General features: G+C 41.3%; 1 protein-coding gene across 16 annotated transcripts in view; it reads left to right on the top strand.

Moving 5' to 3' along the window:
• The first annotated feature begins 228 nt into the window (after window positions 1-228).
• HDAC9 (histone deacetylase 9) overlaps window positions 229-9,315 on the top strand; it is a 917,296-nt gene continuing 908,209 nt past the window's right edge. For 7 of the 16 annotated variants that reach the window (XM_054559004.2, XM_054559023.1, XM_054559016.1 and 4 more), the window contains exon 1: window positions 2,653-2,766. The gene's annotated coding sequence lies outside the window, so the exon portion shown is untranslated. Of the gene's footprint in view, window positions 609-2,647; window positions 2,767-9,315 lie in introns of those variants that run through there. The other 9 variants (XM_054559014.1, XM_054559019.1, XM_054559022.1 and 6 more) reach the window with 5 other exon arrangements.

Genomic DNA, 9,315 nt, shown 5'->3' with positions numbered 1-9,315 from the left:
CCCAGCGCGTCGGCCGCGCGCCCAGGTGTTCCCGCGCCCGTAATCCCCTCCGGCCCGCGCCTCCCGGCCCGCCCTGCGGGTCTCCAGCGCCTGGGCCCGCGCTCTCGCCGCGGGTCCTTCCTCCTATCCCCACCCAGCCCCGCCCAGCCTCCGCGGCGCTGGGGCTCCCGGCCGAGCCTCTCCTCCCACCTCCGTCCCCTACTTCCCTCCCCAAGAAGTGCTATTTTTAGCAAATCCTCCGCGCGCCGCCACCCGCTCAGCTCGCAGCTCGCAGCCGCCCGCTGCCGCCCTCCCGAGCTCCCCCCGCGCGGCGGCGGCGGCGGCGGCGCGTCCCGCACATCGCGCAGCGCGCACCGAGCCGGCCGCGCCGCGCCCGCCGCTCTCCCCCCTCTCGCCGCGGTCTCCTCCTCTAGCGCCCGCCGCGGCCGGTAAATCTCGGCTGGAGGAGCAGCGACGGCCCCCGAGTCAACTTTCATTCCCTTTTTGCTTCTGCCTCACCATTCTCTTCTCCTCCTCGAAAGATGGCTGTTTGGAGAAGGGGGAGAAGTTAGGAGGTCGCCGGCGCGGAGCGAAGGAGGGCGCGACAGCCTCAGCAGGAGCGGGCGGAGGTGAGTGGCACCACGGCAGAGTCCCCGGCTGGTGCTCGAGGAAAGCCCTGGGAATTGGGGGCCACCGGTCCTCAGGATGCGCCGTGGTATTCCCTTCTCGGGTTCCGCAGGTTAACAGCATCTCAGTCCGGACTCTGATGCCACTTGCCTTGCATCTCGCAGCCCGGAGACCGGTGGGTTTAAGGGAACCTTTGTCAGAAGTTGGGTGCTAGGTGATCTTTGTGGTGCAGACCCTGACATTTGGCTAGGCAAACTGAGGCGAGCGGTCGGTGGCGTGATTCTCTCCCGCCCCCAAACACACCCAGTTTATGTTGGAGCCGAGCTATGAATGAAAAGTTTGTACTGGCAACGTGTTGCTTGAGGGGAGCAACGCCTATTGGGGGGTACCTTTGATGTTTCGTGGAGGACTTCAGTTTTAAGTCAATACATCAGAATCCTGGGTTTTAAGAAAAGTTCAGGAGGCTGGGGGATGGGATGGGAGATAAAGCAGTTCCTTGACTAGTGGAAGGAGAGTGATGAATCGTAAGCTTATTAAGGTAAACTGGTTAATTAGATGCCATACGAGGGTGTCACAGTGGGGACTAGAGGGAACGGAGGACGGGGGCGTTCCCTGAGCGCCTAGCAGGCTGCGTTTGTTTGGCTTTGAAGCCGTTACCCACTTGTCCGCAATGAGAGGTGCTGGTGTCAGGCCTGTGTGTCTGTGATGTGACAGAGCGGGACCGAGCTCTCTCCAGATTCGAGGCGCGGTTGTCAGGAGAGGTGGCCTGCGACGGAGAGCTGAGGATGCAGTTCCTGTGATGTGGACTTGGAGAATTCTCTAGTGAGTCTCCTGTGCTCCAATTTCAGGAAGATCTGTCAATTGTTTTTTCTTCCAGGGAGGTGTGTGTAATCTCCTAAAAGGAACTTTCAGCTTTAAGTAACTGTAGCATTTTGAAATCCTATAAGGAATGAGATATCTACATATATTCATTATTACATGTATGTGGGGTGTGTATGTGTGTGTGTAAAATATGGGAAAGGGGTAAGAAAGGCTTAAAAAGTTTCACTTCTACCAGAAAAGAAAGTGAAGAGTTAATATTTTTCTCCCCAAATGGTATAACAATGCATATGCAACTAAATACTCTTGCTGTGCTGAGATTTCTCATAAGGAGTAAGATTTAGGAATTACAGGTATTCAGAGCACAGTCATGTTTTCAAATCTTGCAGGCACTATCGAAATCTGGAAAAAGGGAGTACGTACTTAAAGAACCCATATTAAAGGAAAAAAACATTAAAAATCTTCCAAAAGAAAACCTTATGACATTTGAAAAGGCCTGGATGTTTTCTGATGCTCCAGAAATCTTTCTAATCCTGTAATTAACAACAGCACAGAATAAGTTGCATTTAATAAATTAGAAATCATGTTTAAAGGATATCTTTTGACCTTCTCTTTGGTACTTTTGATATTTATTATGGAAATTATTGTGACTGAAAATTTGTTGTTTAATATATTTGCCTTTTACCACAGATAATTAGTTCTTCTTATCCTTTTAAACCACTGTTCCAGTTTGGACCAATGTAATTCCCCAAACATCAAATTACTGATGTTCCTTCTGGAAACCATTTATGTTTAAAATGGCTAATAAGAATATTATATTTCCGAAACAACATAATTTAGTCAGTTGTAAAACTTGCTTGTAATTTATTCTCATCCATTTTGTTTGAATGGGGCACATTTGAAGAAGAGCAGCATTTTCTTAGAATATGCCATTTTCTGTGTGGGAAAAAGCTAGTATTTTCATATATGTTTTAGCTATTAAACAGTTGCATGTAAGGTGGGAATCCTGTCTGACTTTTGATAAACTGCCAGCCAGAGGGAGAGAGATGCTTTCTTAGCTGTGCTCGTGAATTGATAATCTTTACTACAAAATGGACACGGTTAGATGCACATAAGGTTGTGCAGAAGGAAGTTAAGGAGTTTTAAATTAAATACCAGTTTATGGGTAGGAGACAGATTTTTTTTTTTTAACCTTGATCTTCCTGTTTCTTTCTTTCTGCAGTTCAGCCTGTTGGGCTGGCCTTTATTGAAGAGTCAGACCAGCACTCTGACTAGAGAGTGTTTAGCACATTAAACTGCTGTCTTCTGTAAAAATAATGATGGCTCTTTTGCAATTAAAAGGTAATTTTATACATGGTTATAGATTTTTGTGATTGTTTGGTGACCAAATTAACTATAACCGTTATAGTAGAAAGAGTTGTTTTATGAAGTTATTGCCACTATATATAAATAATTATATATTTAAGATATAGATGAACTCTATTTGAGGTTTAGGAGTTTTGAATCTTAAGGCCAGCTGACCAGATATAAACCTATTTAATTAACTAATTTGAATGACACCAGAATTCAGATTTTTATTAATATCTACATGTAGGTTTATGTAGCTTTCCTTTCTTTTTATTAGAATTACTTCTTTTTTGAATTTGTTTAAATATTACAACATATTACGTTATAATTTGTAGACACTCAGTGGGGAAGGTGCAGGTTATTCTTAAATAGAGATGTGGAGAAATAGCTAACAAGGAGAGTCATTTGAGAAACATATGGACATCATAAAATCCTTCTGTATGTAGCATCTGTACCTTCTCATTAGTGAAATATTGTAGTTATGGATATTTTTTGTTATTACATCCAAATGTGGCTTTTTATTTTTGCTTCATTGGTTTTTTTTGTTTGTTTTAAAATATAATTTATATTACTGTTTAAGTTGGTGGGGGCTCTTATTGCTTGAAGCCTTTTGCTTTCAATAGACATCATACTTAATTTTTATTGTGTGTATCTGCAGATATGTACAATTGTTTCCCAGTTTGTTATTATAATTCTTACACTTTTTGGTGATTCCTCAAAACATTTGAGAGATAGGTAGGGTGACATATTGTTCTCATTTTAGGAAGGAGGCGGCAGGTACACTGATATACCCAACGTTACACCATAGTGAATCAGTGTGAAGCTGAGCGTAACATCTATATTTCCTATATTTTAATTATGAGAGCAAGCTGCTCCTGTATCTTATGATACCTTCATAAATTTATGTATTTCTAGATTTTTAAAGTGATCATCTTTATGTATGTGCAGATCAGATTTTAAATCAGTCAATATAGTCATAAGGGGATGGATCATACTGTTGGCCTGTTGATGGGAGAGAACCATGACTCTAATAGCTACTGCTGAAATAAACAAAGAAGCACACACACCTCTGCAGAATATTTGTTCTTGCAATCAATCCATAGTCCACATATTTCTCTGCCCTGCTGGCCTCACCCTATTAACTACCTACTGCCCCTTTACTGATCAAAGCAGTTCTTGAAGTTTATCAGCACAGTTGTCGAGCTTGAGGATCATCAGCCTCACTGGCAAGAAAAGTCAGAACCTGATTTTTGGGAAGAGAGAGTATTGACGGGGGCCAGTAATGGAGTATTCACTCCAGAGGCAGCCAGTAATGGTCAGAGATCATGTTCTGGGTGTCGGGATGTCTATTTCTCTCATCAGCTCTGCTTCTTTGGCTGAACTTACAGGTATCAAAGTGAACAGAAGGTTTATGGAATTATCTAGTTGTTTCTTTCCATGTAGATCTCATATCTGAATAAATCAGACTTTTTTTTAAAAAAGAAAAGGACAGAAACTTGTTCTTTTTCTTCATCTCACCAAATCTCCTCTCCTTCAAACCCCACTAGAATTTTTTTAGGATAATTGCCCACATGATTTGTAACAGCCAAAGTGATAGATTTCTGATATAGCATTATTACACTTAACAGTGGAATATATTATCCAGCTTGCAGAAGGAAGCATTGTAATTCTGTAGATAATGGTAATATGTAATCTTATGCAAGTATTCTTGAATAAGCAGACAGTACCAAGAGCTCTCTATTAAGCTAATATATATATTCTTACTCTTCCATTCCCTAAATTACAAATGGTTTATAGGAGCTCATCCAAATCATTAAGTATCAAGTACTGAAAAAAAGTTCAGTTGTGGTTTCCTGTTTACTATGATGAATTTTGTTCAGAGCTTCAAAGAGAGGAAAATTACTATCTATTATTTGCTGCACCAGAGAGAATATAACGTGTTGCTGGTGAGCTTGAGGAGCATTGAGGTTGCTGGAAATGGTACTTTCTTCACATCTCTACAGAAGCTGTGATAAGAAGATGGGTGTGGACTGGTTTAGTTCTAGTACAGTAGTGATGACTGGAATTTGAAGTGACCGCTGAAAGAAGGGAAGATTTGGATAGTCTGTGTGTCACTCAAGGTATTCAGTAGCAAGTCATGGAAACTAACTTTAGTTAATATAAGCATCAAATAAATTTATTAGAGGATATTGACTTTGTTTTCTCTTGCTGTGTAACACATTTCCACAAATTTAACAGCTTAACACAACACCCCTTTATCATATCAGTTTCATTGCTCGGAAGTCCACACATAGCTCAAGTAGGTCCTCTGGCCAGAGATCTCCCGTGTTGGCTAGGGCTGCAATCCCAACAGAAGATCAATGGGAAAAGATCCACTTTCAAGCTCTTTTCTATTATTGGCAGAATTTATCTCATAGTGGCTGTAGGACTGAGGCCTCCATTTTCTTGCTGGCTGTCATTCAGAGGCTGCCCTTAACTCTTAGAGGCTGCTGTTAATTCTTTGCCATGTGGCCCTCTCATAGGTACTGTTACAACATGGCATCTTACTTTTTTAAAGCTAGCCAGGAAGTCTCTCTTGCTCCGGTCTGATAAGAAAGAGTCTTCCATACTATAATATAATAGTGAGAGAGTGACATCAGACTATACAAGGGCATGCCTCCTTGGAGGTCAGCTTAGGATATGTCCACTACATTGACTAGCTCATAGAATCTGTGGTATAGGGTGGGCACAGTGGCTTATGCCAGTAATCCCAGCACTTTGGAAGGCCAAGACAGATGAACTGCTTGAGTCCAGGAGTTCAAGATCAGCCTGGGCAACATGGCGCGACCCTGTTGCTACAAAAAAATGCAGAAAAAATTACCTGAACGTGATGGTGTGTACCCGAAGTCCCAGCTAGTTGGAAGGCTGAGGTGGAAGGATCACCTGAGTCTGGGAATTTGAGGCTGCAGTGAGCCATGATCATGCCACCATGCTCCAGCCTGGGCAACACAGTAAGACCCTTTTTTTTTTTTTTTTTTTTAAAGAGAACCTCTGGTAAAGTCAGCAGACCTGACTTTGAAGCCACTCAAGTAGAAACAAGGCTCCAAATCCCTCTGCAGAATTTGTCCTGTGAGGTACTGCTGCTGTTGCTGCTGGCATATAGCTTCTACAGTTGAATGTGGGCTCCATATCATAAAAGAGAGGATTCTCCACATATAATAATGGGGTCCCATTGTCCGTTGCCAAAAAGAATGACAGGTGTCCACTGCTGAGGGAAAGAAGAAAAAATGATTGCTTAATGAAATGTTTGAGTTTTTGGCCAGGATAGGCATGATAGCCTTCTAGGGATGGGATTGAATTGGAAAGTGACTGAAGTCGTGGTGACTCCTTGGAAGAGAAAACTCTTCCAGGATTTAGCAGAATAATGGTAATGAGGGTCTATTTATGAGTGGTAGTGATAAGAAAGGAGTAGAAAACCTTTGAAAGATGAATCACTGTACATACATTAGTCTGGGTATTGACTTAATTAGTCCCTAAATATATTCCATGCGTGAAAGACTTTTAAGGGACTGATTCCACTAATCCTTGCAGGGAACCAGCGCTGTGACTTGGAGGCCTGCAGTGTGGTCTACCCTCATTTTATAGAAAGGAGTAGAGCTAAGGACCATTGTACTATATTTGTGGCCCAGTGACTATGCTATGCTATGTAGGGGATTGGGGACTATTGAACACACCCTGTGCTCTAAACACTTTGCCAGACATATTTTATCTATTTTGTATCTCAAACTCCTCTGGCAGTTTAGTTTATATTTCCCTAGTCCTGCCTCCCTTCTCCCCTGGAAGGTGTGTGGAGACTTTGAAAGGCTAAATACTTTGCCAAGGGTCGTTCAGCTAGGGGTGGCATTAGGATTTGAATCCAGGTCTGATTCCAGGAGCCTAAAGTCTTGTAGTACACATCCCATACTCACAAGCAGTAAGTGAAGTTTCCAGGGGGAAAGCCTGTTACTCACATTGAAGTGGATGTCAGTGCTACAATTGCTGTTGGGTTCCATCATTCACCTTGAGAGAACTGGATACTGCAAGATGAGGGTTAAAGAGAAGAGTGAGAGAGTGTGCTGTATCATGCCTTCTTTTATTTTCTCAGCGGGAAGTACATATTATAGGTCTCTCTTAGATCTAAAAGTAAGAATGGGGAGTAGAGGCTGTGCATTTTTATTTCTACTTATCATTTTGGTTAAAATCAAAAGCGCTGTGTCTCCTTTCTTTCCTATATGTAGATTTCTACTATTAAATTAAATCAGGTAACATTATGAATTCTCATTGCCTCTTTGGCCATAGGGTTCTTTCTATAGCTTTTTCAGTAGATGCCACTGTTTTGATCTTGAAAAGTCTATTGAGACATTCTTCCTTTGTTCTTCTATTACTCAGTCCCTCTTTCTACTCTGTGGTGCCTCTGAAATCTATTCATAGATATTCTACTTTTTTTTTTCTGTTTTATGTACTTAAATATCTTCTTTAAATGGATCTAGTTCCATTGATCAGAATCATTGGCCCAGATCCCCTTGCTGCTCCACTGTACCCAGGAAGTCTTATCTATTTTCTGTTAATTTTACTGAGTTTTACTCTACATCCCAGCACAGTGTGAGGAAGCCTTTAAGATTTCCCTGGGTATCTGAGCCAAAATGTAAACATTTAAAACTGAATACCTCAAGGAAGAGTATGATTGGATTGTGTTAGATCAGGTGCACACCTATGGACTACTCCACTGTGGCCAGGCAAAGGGAGTTTTATTATTGCTCCATCTGGGTTCAGGTGTCCACCGTTCTAGAATACTACTGTTCTCAAAGAAGGAAATTGTGAGCCAGCCCCAGCTTGACTGGGGTCAACAGTACTAATCTATTCTAGAGCACACTGTAGCTCAGGAAGTCTCTAAATAAACTTAATTTCTTCGTATAGGTTTTAGATTTCCTAAACTAGATTAGGCCAGATTTGACTTTAAAAGCCCAAACTTCTTAGCATGACACCAGTTCTTTCACAGCCTGGACCCAGCCTATCTTTATTACCTTTACTTTTTTTTTTTTTTTTTTTAGGTGCAGGGTCTTACTCTGCTCCCAAGGCTGGTGTGATCACAGCTAAGTATAACCTTGAGCTCCTAGGCTCAAGTGATCCTTCTGTCTCAGCCTCCCAAGTAGCTAGGACTACAGGCTCATGCCAGCATACCTGGCTAATTAAAAAATTATTTATTGTTTATTTTTAAACATTTTTTGTGGAAGGGGTCTTGCTGTATTGCCCAGAGTGGTCTCGTACTCTTGGCCTCAAGCTATCCTCCTGCTTAGGCCTCCCAAAGCACTAGGGTTACAAATGTGAGCCACTGTGCCAGGCCCTTACATTTTTAACTGTTGCAACTCCCTGCCTTTCATCCAGTAAATCATTAAGGATTTAAATCCTAAACTTGGAGCTAGCAAGTGGCTTCGATTTTAGATAAACAGGAATAGCCAGCCTGAGAGAATACATCAACGTGTAAAGAAAAGTCAAGATGAGAGAGAGAGAAATAAGAACATTTCAGTTTTTCACTTCCTGCATCCAGTCATTCTTAAGTCTCATTCTATAGCTGATTTTTTCCAAGGATATGTTGTGCGAGCAATAAATTATCCATAAATTGAGTTTCTGCCTCTTGCAATAGAAAGAGAACTATGTAGCATAGGTTTCTATAAGTGATCATCTCGTAGCCAAAATCAGACTTTCATTGTGCTGGGGTTCTGTTGGGGGATTAGGAAGCTGCGCTTCTCTGCCCTGCTTTTTCACTGGGCCCAATGTATGTCCCACGTCTTCTGTGATGCTTCCTCTGATTACTACAACATGCTGAGATCTCATTCCTCTCTGAATTCCTACTGTAGTTTAGGGTTATGGCTATGTTTTCGCAGGCTTACAAATGGAATTCTAGTATTAATTGAGAAAATCCATAATAAAAAGGCTACTGTATTAGGAAAGTCTTTAAAAGGAATTTGCATTTTTCTTACCCCAAACAGCATCCTTATATTTTTGAAATATAGTAGTATATTTAATATACAGGAGGATTTACATGTGTATTTATGGTCTTCTTGCAATTACCCTGTGGCTCGCTAGAGATTCATAGTCTCCCACCACTTAGATGGAAAAGAGGGCAGAGAAGGTTTGGCTTCCTAATGAGTACCTTCCCCAAATAAAACACCACAGGAAGAATGGGCCGGTTTTGACTAAGCCTACAGGTCTGTACAGTATGAATGTGTTTATTTTTTATTAAACATTCTACTTAAGTATATAGGAACATAAAATATAAATGCTTTTGCTTATAGATTTCATAAATTATAAAACGAAACCCAACAAACAAATGTTGAATATAAACAACAGAATTGATGAAATTAAAAGAAAAAACATTGAACTCTGTGACAAATGATGCTGTATTGTTGAAATTACATTGCCGGTATCCAGTTTAAAAGTATAAAGATGCAGTCTCAGATTCTGTTTTTATTTAATCTATTTCTATGTCTTATATCAATATAGATACAGAAATTGTCCTTTTAC

This window comes from Pongo abelii, chromosome 6 (genome assembly GCF_028885655.2).
Source record: "Pongo abelii isolate AG06213 chromosome 6, NHGRI_mPonAbe1-v2.0_pri, whole genome shotgun sequence".
NCBI lineage: Eukaryota > Metazoa > Chordata > Mammalia > Primates > Hominidae > Pongo > Pongo abelii.
This window is presented reverse-complemented; position numbering and strand designations above follow the sequence as displayed.